The following is a 19102-nucleotide window of genomic DNA, read 5'->3' as shown; positions in this document are numbered from 1 at the left end:
ATAATGTTTCAGATAAGCGGGTTGGGAAAGTATCAGATCGACATGTGAAAGCAAGAGAAATTGTCGCGAAGGCGGTGCACCGCAGTGCCTCCGCCGCTCAACAGAGGCCACGCCGACTCCGGCCTCTTCTTCACAACGCCGTTCGCCTTACTAAAGACTCGTGAAGAGGAATAAACATGCCGGAATATTTGGCAGGCTTCGTTGTATGGCTGAGCTCATGAAATTGCAAAGTCAGTTGTTACCCAGGTCGCAGTCGCTGCCACAAAGGAGAGTTTACGGAGATACAGCAGCCATTATCATTCCGGTTTAACGGGTACTATTGTCGCGAGATTTGTGCCAAGAGCATGGACATCCAAGCTCGCCTTTGGCTAAGATCAAGTGTAGTATTCGTTCTTTATCAGTTTAATATCTTTCGATATGTCCTTCATATGAAAGATATTAAGCAGATTTTTTTACGAGGGCAGAAATTTGGAGCCGTTCTTTCACGCATCTACCAGCCGTAGTGTCAGCGGGAACGTGCACTCTGTTCTGCCTTGTAGAAAATCAAACATCAATTGTCGCCGGTATCGGGAATTATTGATCGCTCACGAAAGTGAGGTCGCCAGCACACAAAGCGTGGGGAAATCGCCGATGGCTCACGTTTTCAGACGCGAGTCACGAGCTGGAACTGACGCCCCAAATTGAGTTAGAAGGCCAGTCAAGAATGGAAATCTGCTTTCACTGCCATCTTCTGGGAGATACTTGGTGAGAAATTGAGTCACATTTTGAGCGACGTAAGCGGTTCAGGATGACAGTGCCAGCAAGAGCTTGCCAACACAGGTCAGCAGTGGAGGCCAAAGGTATACTTTGGCCGCGATAATGCCAGAGCACAGATTCGACATGAAAGCAAAGAGAAGCCTGTCAGTGAAGGTGGTGACGCAGGAGAGGAGCTCGCCGGGCTTCTGAGGGCCATGCTTGACTGCTTCATAACGCCATTGCACGCCAAGACTGCGGAGTAGAACAAACATTATTGAATATATTTGCAGGTTGTTGCTGGCTGAGCCTTATGAAACAGAAAGTCAAAGATCTGATGAGGTGAGACAGTGCCATTGCGCACACGCATCATTAAGATTCACATTTGGGGCTTATCAAGCCTTCGCCTGGTTAAGATCAAGCAAGTATCTGAGCCTCTTATCAGTTAACATTCGATACAAACCCATATGAGACTGACATATTACAGATGAGGGGCAGAAATTTGGAGCTGCTCCTTCCACCATCGGCCCAGCACAGTCGTTGAACGTGCACGAACTTACCTTGTAGAAATCAGACTAAACATTGCGCAGACAAAAGTGAATTTACACTGCCTGTCGAAAGGGAGGTATCTAAATGGCACACAAGCAGCCGATGGCCTCACGCCAGACGATCACGCACGGAAACACACGAGCTTCGAATCGATTCTGGGCCATGCTATCAAGCAATGGAAATCTCACACTGCCATCTTCTGAGACTTGAGAGAAACCAGAGTCAGCACTGGCGAATGTGCGGTTCAGGGATACAGTTTGAAGCAGTGCCACCAGAGGTATTGCAGCAGCCTCTGGTTGGCAGATACGCATACTGGGATATCGACATGCGAAAGAGAAGCCTACCGCGAAGGTGATTGCATCGGTATGCCTCTGCCGCCTCCGCCCAGAGGCAATATGCCGATTCCCTGCTTCATAATTAGTAGCCCGCCTTTACTAAAGACTTCCTCAAGGAGAGGAACAAACATGAAGGAATATATAAGTGCGCTTACATGGCTGAGCCCAGAAAATTGAGGAAAGTCAATGAGCTGCTTCCAGTCAGAAACAGCGCCATGCTTGGGCGTGAAAGGCTGTTATGCACACCTACGGTCCGTGGGCACACAGTGAGATTTGTGCCAGCATTGGCGTGGGACATCCAACACCAGCTTATCGCTGCCTTTTGACAAGATCAAGTGTAGTATTCGTTCTATCAGTTTAATATTCGATATCCTATATGAGGACTACATTAGCAGATTTGGCAGAGGGGCAGAATTTGAGTTGTTCTTTTCTCCATTTATTTTCACTAGCATGCAGTGCCGTTAAACGGCGCTGTAGAAACATCAAATAATTGTCGCCAAGACAAAAGTGACTTCACATCGGCTCAATGAACGAGGTGATCGCTCGGGCACAAGCAAAATCGCTGATGGCTCACTGCTTATGACGCACGAGCGCATCAACACTGTTTCCGAAACTGACCCAAATTGCTGGTGGGAAGCCGCTTTGTCAAGAATGAAACCCTGCTTTCACCAAGACCTTCTGGGAGACTTGGTGAGAAACCAGAGTCAAAGAGCTTGGAGCGAATGTAGTGGAGCTCAGGATGTATTGCTGAGGCAGGTTAAAGTTAACACAGTAGTCAGGCGGGACAAGACGCAGATACTTGGTTGCAGATGGTGGGTTGGGAATGCTGCATACTGGGATTCGACACAGAGCCTACCGTGACTGCATCGGTATTCTTCACGCCTCCAACAGAGGCCACCTTCGGTTTCACCGCACAAGGCCTTTCGCTTTACTGGGGTGGGAGCAGTATCAAACATGAAAGGAATATATTTGGCAGAAGAGCCTTTATGAAATTGCAAAGTCAATGAGCTGCCTGTGTCAGAAATCGCGCCACAGCGAGCTGGGCGGAGATGTTGTTATTAAAGACAGACACTATCAACGGGTATCACAACAAGTGACATTTGTGCCAAGATTGGCGGGACATTAACACTTGGGGCTGATCGCCGCCTGGCCAAGATCGCGTATCTGTTTGTCAGCCAATACTGATATTTACAGCGAGACTACATATTGCCAGATTTTGATGAGGGGCAGAAATTTGGGAGCCGTTCTTCTCCACCATCGGCCTGGCAGTGTCGCTGGGAATCCGCGCACCTGCCTGCCTGTAGAAACCAAACACTGGGCAACGACTAAAATGCGGGTCAAAAAAGAATTCACACGCTCACGAGTGAGGAATGGTTCGGCACACACGCGAAACTGCTTCGACGGCTCACTGCTTCTTTGTCATGCATCGGTCACACGAGTTGAACTGACCAAATTGAAGAAGCTGCTTGTCAAGAATGGAAACTTGCTTCACTACATCTCTGGAGAGCCTGCGAGACCAGAAAGCCGCATTTGATGGTCAAGTGGTTCAGGGATGGCTGCTTAGGCAGGCGAAATAACACAGTGTATCAGGGCAGAGGTAATAAAGACGCAGATATTTTGTTACATGGGGCGGTTGGGAATGCCTGCATACCGACGACATGAGCAAGATCACGCGAGCTGCAGGACAGACGAAAGCCTTCATCAACAGAGGCCATGCTTCACAGCACGTTCGCCTTTACTAAAGATTGCGAGAGAACAAACATGAGCGAATATGGCAGGCTTTAGCGGTTGGAGTCTATGAAATTATGAAAGTCAATGAGTTGCCCAGTCAGAATCGTTACCGTTGGGCGAGGTGAAAGCGCGTTATTGTTATGCAATACCTACGAATCAACATTAGTCGCGAGATTTGTGCCAAAGTTGGCGCGATATTCAACACTTAAGCCATTTTTTCTCGGTCTTTTGCTAAGACAAGTGTAGTATCTGTTCTTATCAGTTTAATATTCGATATGTCCTCTATATGAGTGACTACATTGTTTGGGGATTTTTGGGTGAGAGGGGCAGAAATTTGGAGCTGCTCTTCTCTCCACGCATCGACTAGTGATTGCAGTGTCGTTGGGAACGGTGCACTCTGCCTTCATTTGTAGAAACCAAACACCAAATAATATCGCGCAGTCGCAAGTGACTTGTCACTCACGAAAGTGAATTGTCGGCACATATTGGGGCAGTGTGAAATCAAGGATGGTCATTGCTTTGTGACGCGAGCTTATTCTGGGCTCGAAGAAGCGCTTGTCACATCGGAAACTTCGTTTCACTGCCATCTTCGGGAGATTGCGAAACCAGAGTCGCTATTTGAGCGCACGCGGTTCAGGACAGCTGTTGCGCGTGCTTGTCAACACAGTAGTCGCGAAGATCGCAGATACTTGCCGTGGCGGCATACCGGGGCTGACATGCGGAAAGCAAAGAGAGTTTGTGCGGTGATACCGCATCGAGAGCCTGCCGCCTCCGTCAAGAGGCTGCCGACTTCGGTTTCTTCTTCATAACGCCACGTCTTCGGCCATTGAAGACTGAGCAGAACAACATGAAGCTGAATACTTGGCAGGTTTGCCAGCTGGCCGAGCCTTGAAATTGCGAAAGTCGTTACGTCTATCAGAATACCACAAAGCGAGAAGCTAGCGAGGTGATAAGCGTTTGTTGCCATGACAGCCTAGACCTGCACACAATAGTGCGAGACTTGACAAGAGCTTGACATCCAACAAATGGTCGCCGGCCTTTGGCTAAGATCATGTAGTATCTGTTCTTATCAGTTTAACATGATATGTCCTTTCATATGAGACTACATTACAGCCTTTTGCGATATGGTGAAATTTTGGGAGCTGTTCTTCCGTTATAACTCCAAGAGTCGCTGGGAACGGTGCACTCTGTTCTACCTTTGTGAAAACCAACACTTCAAATACTGTCGCGTATCAAACGTGAATTAATTACCACGAGTGAGGTAGCTCGATGGCTCACACAGACGCGACATGCACGGGCCATTGCTTAGTCTGACTTCAACATGAGCGCTTGTCAAGAATGGAAATCTCAGCCACTGCACTTCTGGAGACTTGCAGAAATCAGACAGCAGCTTGAAAGAATGTGCGGCCAGGGCAGGCAGGTTTAAACATCATGTTTGGGCAGAGTGTACAAAGACGCAGAGCACTTGGTTGGCAGATAGCGGTTGGGAATGGGCATACTGGGATTCGACATGCGAGCAGCAGAAGGTGGTGACTGTGACATTTTTCTGCTGCCTCTCCAACAGAGGGCCATGCTGACTGGTTTTCATAACGTATTGTCTTTCGCTTTACTAAAGATTTGCGGAGTAGTGAACAAAGCTGAAGTGGCAGGTTGCAGGCTGAGCCTTGCAGCCTCATGCAGTGTCAATGAGCAGTCTGTGTCAGAAATCGCTGCCACAAAGGAAGCTTGGCTTAGTAGCGCAGCAGCCATTATAATACTATTTATTCGGTACCACACAAAGTGAGATTTGTGCCAGCAGCTTGGCGTGACATTCAACACTTCAAGTTTGTCGCCGTTTTCGCGTAGCATTCGCCTTGTCGTTTAATATTCGATATGTCCTTTCATATGGCGACCACATATTGCAGATTTGGCATATAAGTGAATGAGCTTCGTTCTTCTTCATCGCGACGGTCCATTGCAGTGGCACGCCTGCCTAGCCTGTAAACACTTCAAAGATTACGCAGGTCAAAAGTGAATTTGCCACTGGCTCACGAAAGTGAGGTATGCTCGGCACACACAGCGTGTGAAATCGCTGATGGCTCATTGCTTGGTGATACGCAACATGCATGTCACAACATAAATCGAGTTAGAAGCGCTTGTCAAGAATGGAAACTGTTGCTATTTGGTGAGAAATCAGAGTCACATTTTGAAAGCGAATGTGTGTTCAGGATGCATATAGCAGTGTTAAAAGCCAACACAGTAGTCGTGGGCAGAGGACAAAGACGCAGTATACTTGCCGGCAAGCGGTTGGCCAGATCTGACATGCGAAAGCAAGAAGCCTGTCGCGAAGGGTGACTGTGACCGGCAGGTTCTTTCCGATGCCTCCAACAGAGCATTAAGCTGACTGGTTTCATAAGATGTCTTTCTTTACTAAAGACTTATAACAAACATGAGTTGAACATATTTTTATAGGCTGTATGGCTGAGCCTAGGGCCTGCAGCCAAAGAAGTTGCCCAGGCCACACAAGCGAGAGTTGGGCGAGGTGAGCAGCAGCCACGCCATGGCCTACGGACCGGGCACACAATGCGAGATTTGTGCCAAAGAGCTTCATGGGACATCCAACACTTGGGCCAGTCAGCTTCTCGGCCTTTGCCATCATGGCATCGTTTAATACCTGATATGTCCTCTATATGAGACTACATATTACAGAATGAGAGGTGAAATTTGGAGTCAAGTTCTTCTCTCCACGATTTGATCAGCATGGTGCTGGGAACGTGTGCACTCTGCCTGCCTGTAGAAAATCAGCTCATCAAACAATTGTCGCTTAGGAATTCCTACCGGCTCACGAAAGCGAGCGCCAGCGTGTGAAACCGCTGATGGCTCACTGTGCCAGACGCAATTACACGTCATTAATGAGTTGAACTGGAGCCCCAAATTAGTTGTGAAGCGTTGTCAAGAATTGAAACTCACGCCGCACTTGGTGAGAAATTGCGGTCGCGCTTGGATGTAATGCGGCTCGACGTATTGCTGTGCGGTGCTAAAGCCAATCACGTAGTCAGGGCAGTGAGAGGAAGACGCGTATACCTGGTTGGCAGATGGGTTGGGAATGTTGTACGCTGGGATCGACATGAAAAGCAAAGAGAGGCCTGCGACGCATCGGTGAGGGCCCCTCTGCCGCCTCCGTCAAGAGGCCATGCCGACTTCCGGTTTCTTCTTCAATCACATTGCCCGCTTTAGAAGATTTCCAGGACAGGGAACATGAGCTGAATATATTTTTGCGTTTTGCTGGCGGTTATGCCCATGAAGTTCGCAGTCAGTGACGAAGCAGCGGAGATATATGTTGTTATGCACACCTACGGTCGGGTACTACAAGGCACTTGTGCCAAAGAGCTAGCGCACATTCAACACTGTTACCGCCTTTTGGCTAAGATCATGTGGAGTGAGCCCGCTTATCAGTTTAATATTCGATGTCCTTTCATATGAGACTAAGCAGATTTGAGATAAGGGGCAGAATTTGGAGCTGTTCTTCTCTCCGACGCATCGCACCTAGCATCGCAGTGTCGCTGGGGAATCGGTGCGACTTGCCTTACCTTAGAATCAACGACTTCAAAATCAACTGAAACACAGATCGGTGCGACTGGCTCACGAAAGTGAGGTGACGCCTGATTAAAGTGTGAGGTCCGCCGATGGCTCACTGAAGCAGACGCGACTATTTATCGTCACACGAGCTGAATCGACTTCCAAATTGACAGAAGCTTGTCAAGAATGGAAACTTCGAGCCACTCGGGCATCTTCGGGAGACTTGCGAAACCAGAGTCAGCATTTGAGCGAATGCAAGTTGCTTAGCAGGTTAGGCCAATCACAGCAGTCAGCAGAAGTGAGCACGGTTTCGCTGGCAGAGGCATACCGGGACTGACAGCGAAAGCAAAGAGGCCTGTCATGAATGGTGACCGCGACGAGGCTTCCTGCCGTCAACAGAAAGTCACGACTGGCCTTTCAATGCCATTGCCGCCTTTACTGCGCTGACTGCGAGAGAACAGTCACGCAGGTTTTTGCCGCATGGCTGAGCCTTGCGAAATTGTGAAAGTCAAAGACGTCTGTCGTGAATTGCCGCCACAAAGGAGAAGCTACGACAGGTGATACAGCCATTGTTATGCACACTCATTTAATCGGGCAGAGACGTACAAAGAGCTAAGTGTGTCATCCACACTAGTTTGTCGCTCGCCTTACAAGATCAAGTGTAGTATTCGCCTATCAGTTTAATATCTGATATGTCCTCATATGAGACTACATATTAAGCATCTTGGCGTGAGGGGCAGAAATTAGACCCTCTTCTCCACCATTTGGCCCAGCACAGCGTCGCCAGCATCAGCTCTGCTCAGAAAACCGTTCACCAAATACCGCGCATCGTACCGAATTCCACACTGGCCACGAAAGAGGTGACGACAGCGTGTGAAATCGCCTGATGGCTCACCGGTTTCGCGACGCGACCATGCACGGGTCACGAAGGGAATCGATTCTGCTTGTCAAGAATGAAATTGAGCATCAAGATCTTCTGGAGATTGGTGAGAACGAGAGTATTTTGGAGCGACAGTGAGCCCAGATGGTTGTGCTTAGGCAGGTTTAAAGTTGGTCACAAGTCAGCAGGAGTGTACAAAGACGAAGAATCTGCTGGCAGATGCAAGGCTGGGAATGCTGCATACTGGGATCTGACATGCGAGCAAGAGAAGGCAGATTGTGACGAGAGTTTCCTTTCTCTCGTTTCAACAGAGGGCCAAGGGACTCTGACATAACGCACAAGGTCTTCGCCTTTACTAAAAGATCATGAGAAAATATGAAAGTTGAATATATTTTTATAGGCTTTGCTGTATGGCCGAGCCTGAGGGCCAGAAAAGTCAAAGAGCCAGCCCAGGTCAGGAATGTTTGCTTGGCGCAGGTGATAAGCGTCGTTATGCACACCTACGCAGGTAACACAACAAGTGAGATTTGTTAAAGAGCTTACGGACATCCAACACTGGGGTTTCAACGCCGCCTTTGGCGAAACAGCAGATTCGTTTCTTATCAGTTTAACATTCGACATGTCCTTCATGAGACTGGACAAGCAGATTTACGAGGGGCAAGAGGAGCCATTCCTTCATGCACGACCTATCACAGGTCAGCAATGCGCACTCGCCTGCTCCGTAGCACTGCCCGCCGGCATCAAAAGTGAATTGTCGAAAGGAAATTCGGCACACACAAGCGTGTGACCGATGGCCACGTTTTGTGACGGACATATCGGAACAATGAAGCGGAATGATCCCGTTAGAAGCGCTTGTCAAGAACAAAATTGTTACTCTCAGATCTTTCTGACGGCAGAACATATTTTTGGAGCCGGTCGCAAAACGGGATAGCTTAAAAAGACCACAGAGTCAGGGGCAGGAGGTAGACAAAGACGTATACTTGGTTGGCAGAGGGTACAATGTTGCATACTGGGAGCTGAGTAAAGAGAGGCTTACTGTGATTCAACAGAGGCCATGCGACTCTGGCTCTTTCATAACACAAGTGTCTTTCGCTTTACTAAAGACTTCCATATAGAAGAACATGGTTGAATAATAAGCCAAAGGAAACAGAAAGTCAAAGGCCCAGAGAAGCATGAGATACAGCAACCATTGCCATGCACACCATTTGACCTGCACACAACAAAGATTTGTGCCGTTAGCTTGGCGCACATCCAACACCTGCCACGCTTCGCTGCCTTTTGCCAAGCATCAAGTGTAGTATCTGCTCTATCAGCTTAATATTCGATATGCTCCTCTATATGAGACTACAGATGTTTGGCGGAGCAGAAACTGGAGCCGTTCTTTCTCCACGCATCGACCCAGCATTGCAGCGTCGGGAACGGTGCACTCTGCCCTGCCTGCGTGAAAACCAAACACTCAAACAATTGTCGCCAAGATCAAAAGAATTTACATTCGGCTCACGAAACCGAAGTAACGCTCGGCACACGCGTGTGAAACCGCCGATGGTTCACCAGACGTGATTATTACACGTCACACGAGTTGAATCGAGCTCCGCACCGAGCGAGTTGTCAAGAATGGAAACCGCCACTGCTGGGAGACTCGCGAAACCAGATCGCTATTTCTGAGCGCACGTAAGGGTTCGTGACGTATTGCTTAGCAGGCTTGTGCCAATCACAGTGTCGGGGCAGAGTGGCTGGGCGGGTTGGGAATGCCGTACACGATTCGACAGAAAGCAAGAAGGAAGGTGGCACTGCGATTTCGCTTCAACAGAAAGCCATGCGATTCTGGTTTTCATACCATTTGGGTGGCCTTTCATTTTTGCCAAAGACTTTCATGGGAGAGAACATGAGCTGAATATGCAGGTTTGTTAGAAGGCTGAGTCAAAGCCAAGAGCGCGAACAGAACAAGCGCCACAGTGAGCTTGGGCGAGGTTAAGCAGCGTTACGTTGGCGCATACTCACGGCTCCGGGCAATATTGGGTCACTTGTTAGCTTGGCGTGACAATACACTGCCTTTGGCTAAGATCAAGTGTAGTATCTGTGCCTTATCAGTTTAATATCTGACATGTCCTCATATGAGACCACATAGGAGGGAGCTTGCTCCTTTCACCATCGCATAGAAAGTCAGCAAGCAGCCTTGTAGAAACGAACACTCAAACAATTAAATGCGTAAGCGGTACACTGCTCACGAAAGTGAAGACTGCCTGGCACACACAAGCGTGTGAAACCGCTGATGGCTCACTGTTTCTGTGACGGACATGAACAGCTGAACTGATAGAAGCGTTTGAGTCAAGAATGGAAATGCTTCTTCCTGGGAGACACTGAGAAATCAGAAAGTCAGCATTTGGAAAGAATGTAAAGGTTCAGGATGTATACAGCAGGCTTAAAGCCAATCGCCATCAGGCAGGAGGTACAAAGACGGTATAATTTTGCTGGCAGATGGGGCGGGTATACTGGGAGTGACATGGTGAGCAGAGAGCCTACCGTGAAGGTGGTGAATGGTGAGGCTTCTCTGCTGCTCTCCAACAGAGGCCGCTGACTCTGGTTTCTTCTTCATAACGCTATTGCCTTTCGCTTACTAAAGACTTCAAGGGAGTAGAACAACATGAGTTGAATATATTGAGCTTTGCTGCATGGCTGAGCCTGCGAGGGCCAGAAAAGTCAAAGAAATCGCTGCTGCCACAAAGGAGAGCTATGAGGTGATAAGCAGCGGGGCACACAACAAGTGAGATTTGTGCCAAGAGCCTGGCGTGATCACTTGGGCTTATCGCTGCCTTTTTTACAGATCATGTAGTATCTGCTCTTATCAGTTTAACATTTGATATGTCTCATATGAGGACTACAGCAGATAGCCATGAGGGGCAATTGGGAGCTGTTCTTTTCTCCATTTTGACACTCAGCATTGCAGCACATTGGGAACGGTGCACTCAAGTAATTTGTAGAAAACCAACACAAACAATTGTCGCGCATCGTGCGAATTCTACACTGGCCCAATGAACTGAGGTAACGGCCTGGCACACACAAGTGTGTGAAACCGCTCTGATGGCTCAATACGGTGACGTGACCATGCACCGGGTCACAATGAGCTTGAAACTGGACCTGCACTTGAGTTAGGAAGCTGTGTTTGTCAAGAATGGAAACTTGCTTCACTCAAGACTCCTTCTGGGAAAGACTTGGTGAGAAACCAGAGTCAGCATTTTGGAGCGAATGTAAGTGGTTCAGGATGTATTGCTTAGGCAGCTTAAAAGCCAATCACAGCAGTCAAAAGGCGCAGGGGCCAAAGACGGCTAATTTTGGCTGCAGAGGGCGGGTTGGGAATTGCATACTGATTCGACATGAAAGGGAATACCGCGGAAGGCATCAAATGCAGAGAAGCCTTCCGCCGTTTTCCAAACAGAGGCCATGCCGACTCTGGTTTCTTCATAATCAATAAAGTTCGCCTTACTAAAGATTATGGAGAGGGAACAAACATGAGTTGAATATATATGAGGTTTTGAACAGATGGCCAGAAAGTCAAAGAGTTGTTCGTCGCATCGCGCCATGAAGATGAGGATGGCAGCAGCCATTGTGCCAGACACTGCTAACGGCACATAAGCGAGATCGTTAAGTTGGCGTGACATTCACTTGGGCTTACTGCCTTTGGCTAAGATCGTAGTATCGTTCTTATCAGTTTAATATGTCTCTATATGAGGACTACATAAGCAGATTTGGCGTGGAGGGCAGAACGCTTGCTCCTTCACGCAGCATTGCAGGCACAAGCTGAACGCGCACTCTGCTCTTACCTGCAGAAAACCAAACATTGTCGCGCATCGTGCGAATTCTACACTGGCTGGCGAGGTATCGTTTGAGACACAGCGTGAAATCGCCTGATGGCCTCACTGCCTGCACGTGTCACAATGGCTGGAACTAGATTCAATGTTGAGCAAACACAATTGCTTCACCAAGCATCGTCTGGGAGATTTCTTAGAGAAATCAGGAGTCAGCATTTCTGGTTTAGCGTTGGCTAGGGATGACAGCCAGCAGTGTTTAAAGCCAATCACAGTCAGGGCAGGAGGAGACGCAGCTTGGTTGGCAAGCGGTTGGGACGATGCCTGACATGCTGAGCAAGAGAGCCTGTCGCTGTGGTGACCGTGAATGCAGAGGCTTCCGTTGCTCTCCAACAGAGGCCAAGCTGACTCTGGTTTCTTCATAACGCACAAATTTCGCTTTTACTAAAAGACTTCTCGTGGAGAGGAACAACACTGAATATATTTGCAAGCTTGCTGTAGCCGGCTGAGCCTTGTGTTCGTGAAAGTCGCAAAGCGTCTGTGTCAGAAGCTGCCACAGCGAGAGCATGAGGTATAGCAGCAGCCATTGCCATGCATATCTATTTGCCCGGGTAACAAGTGAGATTTATTAAGGCACACCAACACTTCGCTTATCAGCTTGCCTTTTGGCTAAGATCATGTAGTATCTGTTTTTACTGTTTAATATTCGATATGTCTCTTCATAGCGAGGACTACATATTACAGATTTGCGTGAGGGCAGAAATTTGAGCTTGCTCCTTTCTCTCCACGCACGAATAAGACAGGTGTCGCTGGGAATCACGCACCGCCTACCGAAACAAACACTCAAACACTGTCGCCGCATCGCGAATTCTACACCGGCTTGAGGCACGTTCGGCACACACAGAACGCTGACACTGCTTTCAGACGCATCGGTCACAATGAAGCTTTGAACCGGGATTCCCAAACGCTAGAAGCGTTTGTCAAGAATGAAACTTGCCACTGCCACTCTTCGGGAGATTGGTGAGAAATCAGGAGTCAGCATTTGGACAAGTGGCTCAGGCCGTGGTTGCTAGGCAGGCAAAGCCACCATTAAAGAAACAAGGGAATGCTGCATTGGCCGCATCTGACATGAAAGCAGTGGTGACAGACGGTAGTGCCTGCCGCCTTCAACAGGGCCATAGCGACTTCTGGTTTCTCTTCATACGCATGGGGTGTTCGCTTTACGAAGATCATGGGAGAGAAGAACACAGCTGGAATATGTTTTTGGCAGCTTGGAGGTTGTCTTGTCAGAATACGCCACAAAGGAGCTGCGGAGGAGGCGCAGCAGCCATTGTTATGCATTGACTTCCATTTGCTCGGGTAACATTAGTGAGATTTGTGCCAAGAGTTTGCTGCACATTCACTTGTCTGTTTTCTGCCTTTTGGCTAAGATTGATTGGAGCGGAGACAAAGCTTAAGCCGCAGTAAACATAATCACACGAGCATCAGGCGACCGTGACAGTCAGCGTTGGGGTGAGTGTACACGGTTGTCGCTCAAATATGGGGAACTTCATGATGTCGAGATACTGGTTCTGCAAAAAGGTCAAACAATCGACGCGAAGGTCGATGCGTACTGTACGCGGTCTTCAGAAGATGGTAAGCGAGATGTATTCGCGAAGCGAGTTCGAGTGAGCTGTGCAGATTATTGCCGTTGATCTCGAACGACAGAACACAGAACGTCACGGCAGCACACTCAGCTAATTCTTTTCGGGTCACCTAACGACTCGCTGCTTGGGACAAAGACGGCGACAGTGCCAGACACTCCAGGGACTTCGAAGGCAGCCAGGTGCCGCTGACCCCGGCCCAGCGTCCCGAGACCGAAGCACCACCCGCCACCAGGATCGCCTGTTATCGGCAACGCTTGTCGGGCGCGTAGGTAAAGCCTGGTTACCCGGAGTCGCTTGAATGATACCAGGTTGCTGGGCATGAGGCCAAAGACCGCACGGGGCCCATACAATATCGGCACTTCGTTAGTTCTTAAACGGCGCGACTGATGCCAAGGACCAGAATGACTCGCAGCTCGAATATAGGCAGACAGTTAACGGGCCATAACGAGATTTCGATAGGGAATACCGAAAGGGTTACTGGGGATATGCATAGGGTGCTCCAGGAGCCGCAGGGGATTTCTCCTATCAAATTCAGGTTCATTTCAAGAAGGCACGGAAATTCGAGCGGGAAGACACAGAGTTTTATATATAATAGGGGCCATAGTGTAATCTGTGCAAGGCAACGGGCAGAGGGAGCCAGATCAAGAGAGGGAAGGATGGTGGATGGGATGGGGGTAGGGCAGTAAAGAAGGGAGACACTGCAGGGTAACACAGGGCCAGAGGCGAGTTGATGAGCAGAGCTTGAAGGTCGTATTTGGGGTTGAGGCTGGCTGCCTCCAGACCCGCACCATCTCCTTTGGGGAGGATGCATAGTGAGGACCCAACAGGCCATCAACACGCCTACCCAGTGCCTTTTCCCGGGGAATGATGACAGTGAGACCTCTCGTTGGGAAAGCAGTGTTTTGGTGATGGTAGCACTCTTAAAAAATACAATTATGGTTTACCGCAGTTAAAATTCTTTCATTGCACGTAAGCAGAAGAGACGCGGTTGAAGATGCTGTTTATGATTTGCGGGAGCCTTCGTACAGTTTGTTTATTGCAGGAGTGTGCTCATTTACGGGACAGTGGGGATGTTGCGGGGCTGCCAGGAGTGACGAAAGCACTCATCTGAGTGTGCCTACAGGTGTCGGGAGCCTGTTTGGCGTTGCTATATTAGTGGAGTGATGCCTGCTAATTAGCCCAAGGCAGATAATGGGTGCCGACACTACGGGGACAAGGAAGCCGAGGGTTTGTGGTGCATGGTTCACAATCAGAGGGAATCCACGCAGAAATGCCTGGTTAGTAGAGCCGTTGACCAGGTAATAGGACGTAAGGGATACAGTTACCAGACGGGTCGTCACCGGTGGATTGTCTCACACATGACGCGGAACGCCTAGACGCCTGACTGGTTTGCCAGGAGAAACCTTGAGTCACCGATCGGTTCTCGTTTTCGACCATGACGGGGTTGCTGCTTGAGGTGCGCCAGCTCGCTTCAGCTGGCGGGGTACTGGCGCCAATATTAGTGATAGAGAGCCAAACAGTGCTCGCAATGTTTTTCGTACCTTCAGACTGAGACAATGCCGGAGTGGGTGGGAGCGGCCAAGAAACGATAATGCTTGGCGACAAGTACTGCAATTGTGCTCGAGGAGGCGCTGTAAGGAAACACCTCCCTTGGCCAACCTCACCTCCCTTTTACAGTACTTATCGCAAAACATTTGTATCCGTTTCTTGGCTACTTCCCACCACTCCATCACCCCAGGACACATTGGTCTCAGTCCTAGAAGGGTTTTTGAAAACAGCAATGTAAAACCTTTGTTTGAACTTCTGTCTTCCTCTAATACACTATACATTGAGGCGCCAGTACCCCGCCGAAAACAGGCAGGCACAGGCGCACTCCTTTCAAACAGCAGCCCATCATGGTCAGAGAAGAACACAGGGAGCCGCCCACCTGACACTCAGACTCAAAGACTTTTCTACAAACACGTAGTCCAGACGCCTAAACGCTCCACGTGAGTTACGCCATGTGGGACCATCTACCAGTGGCTCCACCATCCTCCCCCATCTACTAGCCCGAGTCTGGCCACAAGTGAGAGATAACTATCAAAGGTGTCCCCCACTTCCAACTGCACATTGAAATCCCCCCTACAATTACCTGCCCATTGGTGGCCAGGTGTGGCTCTACTAACTTCAAACATTTCTCGCTGCTCCTCTGAGTTTCAGGTCCATACACCACAAAACCCTCAGCTTGCTTGTCCCCTCATGTGATGTCAGCACCAACTATCCTACTCTGAAAAATTATGAAAACATCCTCCACCCTAATCTCTTTTAACACCAAACAAAACCCTGGTACACCTGCAGAGTGGACCTCCCCACACTCCAGATTGTCCCCTCGTCCACTCCTTGAGAATTTGCAACATCCCCCTTGTCCCGTAAATGAACCTCCTGCAATAAACAAATTTGTACATGCAGCTGGTCCACAAAATCATAAACAACCCTTCTTTAACCGTCCTCATTCTCTTACATTTAATGAAAGAATTTTAACTGCAGTCATTATAATTTGTATTTTTAAAGTCTTTACCGTACCAAACACCTCAAAAAACTCCCACAGCAAGAAGAGGTCCTCACTGTCCATCTGTTCCCCAGGAAAAGGGCACTGATTAGCGATGTTGATGGCCTGTTGGGTCCCTCATATGCATCCTCCCAAAGGATGGTTACTGAGCAGGTCTGGAGGCACCCAGCCCAACCCCAAACCTACGGCGAGCAGATCACCTGATCTCTCCGCCCTGCTCCGTAGCCTCTCCACCTCCCCAGCCCTGTGTTGCCCCCTTCCTGCTCCTGATGTCCTCCTCCTCTGAGCCCTTCTTGCTGCCCTACTCCCCCATCCATCCCACCATCAGCCCTTCTCTTGGTCCTGTCCCTCTGCCCCGCTGCCTCCTTGATTTTACTATGGCCCTCCTACTCTCTCCGCTTCTAATTGTCTTCCCTCTCCGAAAGCCTATGATCCTCTTCCGGCCCCTTCTTGACCTTGGAGTTGGGTGACCTGCTGATGGGAGGGAAATCCCCTGCGTTGTCACTGGGCACCTGGGCTTGCTATCCCAAGTGGGCCTTCCGGTTGTTCCTTCTCCAGGGGGCCTCTGTCTCCCTTAGAAAGATCCGTTGCTGGCTCTGCCTGTATTGGTGCTTGAGCCATTCCTGCAGGCACGGGTCCCATTCCGGATCCTTGGTTTTTCCGGCCTCCAGTGGACTTGGCCACTTCCGCCAAGGTCCTCTCGGCTAGGCAGTTGGCGTACAGATGGGCCCAGTCCCTCTACATCCATGACAGGGCCTTGGGCCCTGTAGTTCTTGGCCTCATGGCCCCCTTGGCCACAGGTACGCAGCAGGCCCGGAACAGCCTGCTCTATAGGCAGACTGCCTGCAACGCCTGACAGACCACGCTGGTTGCCGAGTAAAACAGGTAACCGCGATCCCCACCAAGGCTGAAAGAGCGGTGGATGTTCAGTCCTCCAGACTCTTCTGTCAGGGTTCAGCAGCACCTGAACTGCCTTCTTCCTGTCCAGAATCCCCTGTCTTTTAGATACCTAGCACTAGTCACCACTTCTCCGTGTTGTCCCAAAAGCAGCTAGTGCTCGGTCGATGACGAATGTAAGTGTGCACCGTGACCGTCTGAAATTTGGTCTGTCCAGGTTCAGATCTGTAACCGCCATGAATCTTTCCAGCCTCCTTCTACAGGCTTCAGCCACTCTTGAATACACATCCTCGCTACCAGTGTAACGTCAAGGCTTTTTCTGGCTGGTTCCACTGGATACAGTACACATCTTCGACCTTCAGACTCAGTTGTTCCATGATGACCTTTGGCAGAACCAGTCCCTCGACATCATAATTCCTCCACTGGTTCCACCTGAAGCGCATCGTACCCTACACCCAACCTTGGGCTTGTCTGGTCCTTGGTCATCTTTGTAAAGTCGATTGTGTTCCTTCTGTTAAGCTTTGTCTCCGCCTCTCCAATCAATCTTAGCCAAAAGGCCGATAGCGATAAGCCCCAAGTGTTGATGTCCACGCCAAGCCTTGGCACAAATCTCACTTGTTGTGGTACCCCGTCTGTAGGTGTGCATAACAATGGCTGCTGCCATTACCTCCGCCCAAGCTTCCTTTGTGGCGCTTGATTTTGACCTAGACAGCTCTTTGACTTTTCACACTTCATAAGGCTCAGCCATACAGCAAAGCCTGCCAAAAATATATTCAACTCATGTTTGTTCCTTCAAGGAAGTCTTTAGTAAAAGGCGAAAGACTTGTGCATATGAAGAGAAACTAGCAGCATGCCCTCTGTTGGAGAGCAGCAGAGGAGCCTCTCGTCACAGTCACCACTCACGGTAGGCCTCTCTTGCTTTCCGCATGTCAGATCCCAGTATGCAACATTCCAACCTGCCCCCATCTGCCAACCAAAATTATACACGCTTTATTACCTCCTGCCCTGACTACTGTGATTGGCTTTTAAGCCTGCCTAAGCAATACATCCCTGAACCACTTACATTCGCCCAAAATGCTGACTCTGGTTTCTCACCAAGTCTCCCAGAAGGCCTTGAGGAAAGCAAGTTCCATTCTTGACAAACGCTTCTAACTCAATTTGGAATCCAGTTCAAGCTCATTGTGACCTGCATGGTCACGCACAAAGCAGTGAGCCATCAGAGCTGTTTCACACTTGTGTGTGCCAGGCTGCTACCTCACTTTCATTGAGCCAGTGTAGAATTCACTTTGATACGCGACAATTGTTTGAGTGTTTGGTTTTCTACAAGGTAAGAACAGAGTGCACCGCTCCCAGCGGCACTGCAATGCTAGGTCGATGCATGGAGAGAAAGGAGCAAGCTCCAAATTTCTGCCCTCATGCCAAAAATCTGCTTAATATGTAGTCCTCATATAGAGACATATCAGATATTAAATGATAAGAACAGATACTACACTTGATCTTAGCCAAAAGGCCGAGAAGCCAAGCCCCAAGTGTTGGATGTCCACGCCAAGCCTTGGCACAAATCTCACTTGTTGTGGTACCCGCTCGTAGGTGCATAACAATGGCTGCTGCTTATCACCTCCGCCCAAGCTCTCCTGTGGTGGCGCTTGATTTCTGACCCAGACAGCTCTTTGACTTTTCACAATTACAAGGCTCAGCCATACAGCAAAGCCTGCCAAAATATATTCAACTCATGTTTGTTCCTCTCCACGGAAGTCTTTAGTAAAAGGCGAAAGACTTGTGCGTTATGAAGAGAAACCAGAGTCAGCATGGCCCTCTGTTGGAGAGCAGCAGAGGAGCCTCTCGGTCACAGTCACCACCTTCACGGTAGGCCTCTCTTTGCTTTCCGCATGTCAGATCCCAGTATGCAACATTCCCAACCCGCCCCATCTGCCAACCAAAATTATACACGTCTTTATTACCTCCTGCCCTGACTACTGTGATTGGCTTTTAAGCCTGCCTAAGCAATACATCCCTGAACCACTTACATTCGCTCCAAAATGCTGACTCTGGTTTCTCACCAAGTCTCCCAGAAGGTCTTGAGGAAAGCAAGTTTCCATTCTGACAAACGCCTAACTCAATTTGAATCCAGTTCAAGCTCATTGTGACCCCGCATGGTCACGCCACTAAGCAGTGAGCCATCAGAGCGTTTCACACTTGTGTGTGCCAGGCCGTTACCTCACTTTCATTGAGCCAGTGTAGAATTCACTTTGATACGCGACAATTGTTTGAGTGTTTGGTTTTCTACAAGGTAAGAACAGAGTGCACCGCCCCAGCGGCACTGCAATGCTAGGTCGATGCGTGGAGAGAAAGGAGCAAGCTCCAAATTTCTGCCCTCATGCCAAAAATCTGCTTAATATGTAGTCCCTATATAGAGGACA

The 19102-nt window shown here is 49.2% G+C and overlaps 6 non-coding genes and 4 pseudogenes across 6 annotated transcripts; 6 read left to right on the top strand and 4 right to left on the bottom strand.

The window, feature by feature from the left end:
- The first annotated feature begins 348 nt into the window (after positions 1-348).
- On the top strand, positions 349-527 carry LOC124853131 (annotated as a pseudogene).
- A 3032-nt stretch (positions 528-3559) lies between these two features.
- LOC124853079 lies at positions 3560-3748 on the top strand. Its single transcript, XR_007033470.1, has one exon. It is a non-coding gene; the product is annotated as a U2 spliceosomal RNA (small nuclear RNA).
- Positions 3749-4368: 620 nt separating this feature from the next.
- LOC124853150 lies at positions 4369-4560 on the top strand. The gene has a single exon (XR_007033493.1). It is a non-coding gene; the product is annotated as a U2 spliceosomal RNA (small nuclear RNA).
- A 4487-nt stretch (positions 4561-9047) lies between these two features.
- Positions 9048-9217, top strand: LOC124853137 (annotated as a pseudogene).
- Positions 9218-9828: 611 nt separating this feature from the next.
- LOC124853145 lies at positions 9829-9932 on the top strand (annotated as a pseudogene).
- Positions 9933-12236: 2304 nt separating this feature from the next.
- LOC124853147 lies at positions 12237-12420 on the top strand. Its single transcript, XR_007033491.1, has one exon. It is a non-coding gene; the product is annotated as a U2 spliceosomal RNA (small nuclear RNA).
- Positions 12421-17423: 5003 nt separating this feature from the next.
- On the bottom strand, positions 17424-17533 carry LOC124853982. Its single transcript, XR_007034282.1, has one exon. It is a non-coding gene; the product is annotated as a U5 spliceosomal RNA (small nuclear RNA).
- Positions 17534-18015: 482 nt separating this feature from the next.
- On the bottom strand, positions 18016-18204 carry LOC124852661. Its single transcript, XR_007033084.1, has one exon. It is a non-coding gene; the product is annotated as a U2 spliceosomal RNA (small nuclear RNA).
- Positions 18205-18376: 172 nt separating this feature from the next.
- On the bottom strand, positions 18377-18488 carry LOC124853308. The gene has a single exon (XR_007033651.1). It is a non-coding gene; the product is annotated as a U5 spliceosomal RNA (small nuclear RNA).
- A 490-nt stretch (positions 18489-18978) lies between these two features.
- LOC124853129 lies at positions 18979-19100 on the bottom strand (annotated as a pseudogene).
- Positions 19101-19102: the final 2 nt, after the last annotated feature.

This window comes from Hippoglossus stenolepis, chromosome 10, assembly GCF_022539355.2.
Source record: "Hippoglossus stenolepis isolate QCI-W04-F060 chromosome 10, HSTE1.2, whole genome shotgun sequence".
Taxonomy (NCBI): domain Eukaryota; kingdom Metazoa; phylum Chordata; class Actinopteri; order Pleuronectiformes; family Pleuronectidae; genus Hippoglossus; species Hippoglossus stenolepis.
This window is presented reverse-complemented; position numbering and strand designations above follow the sequence as displayed.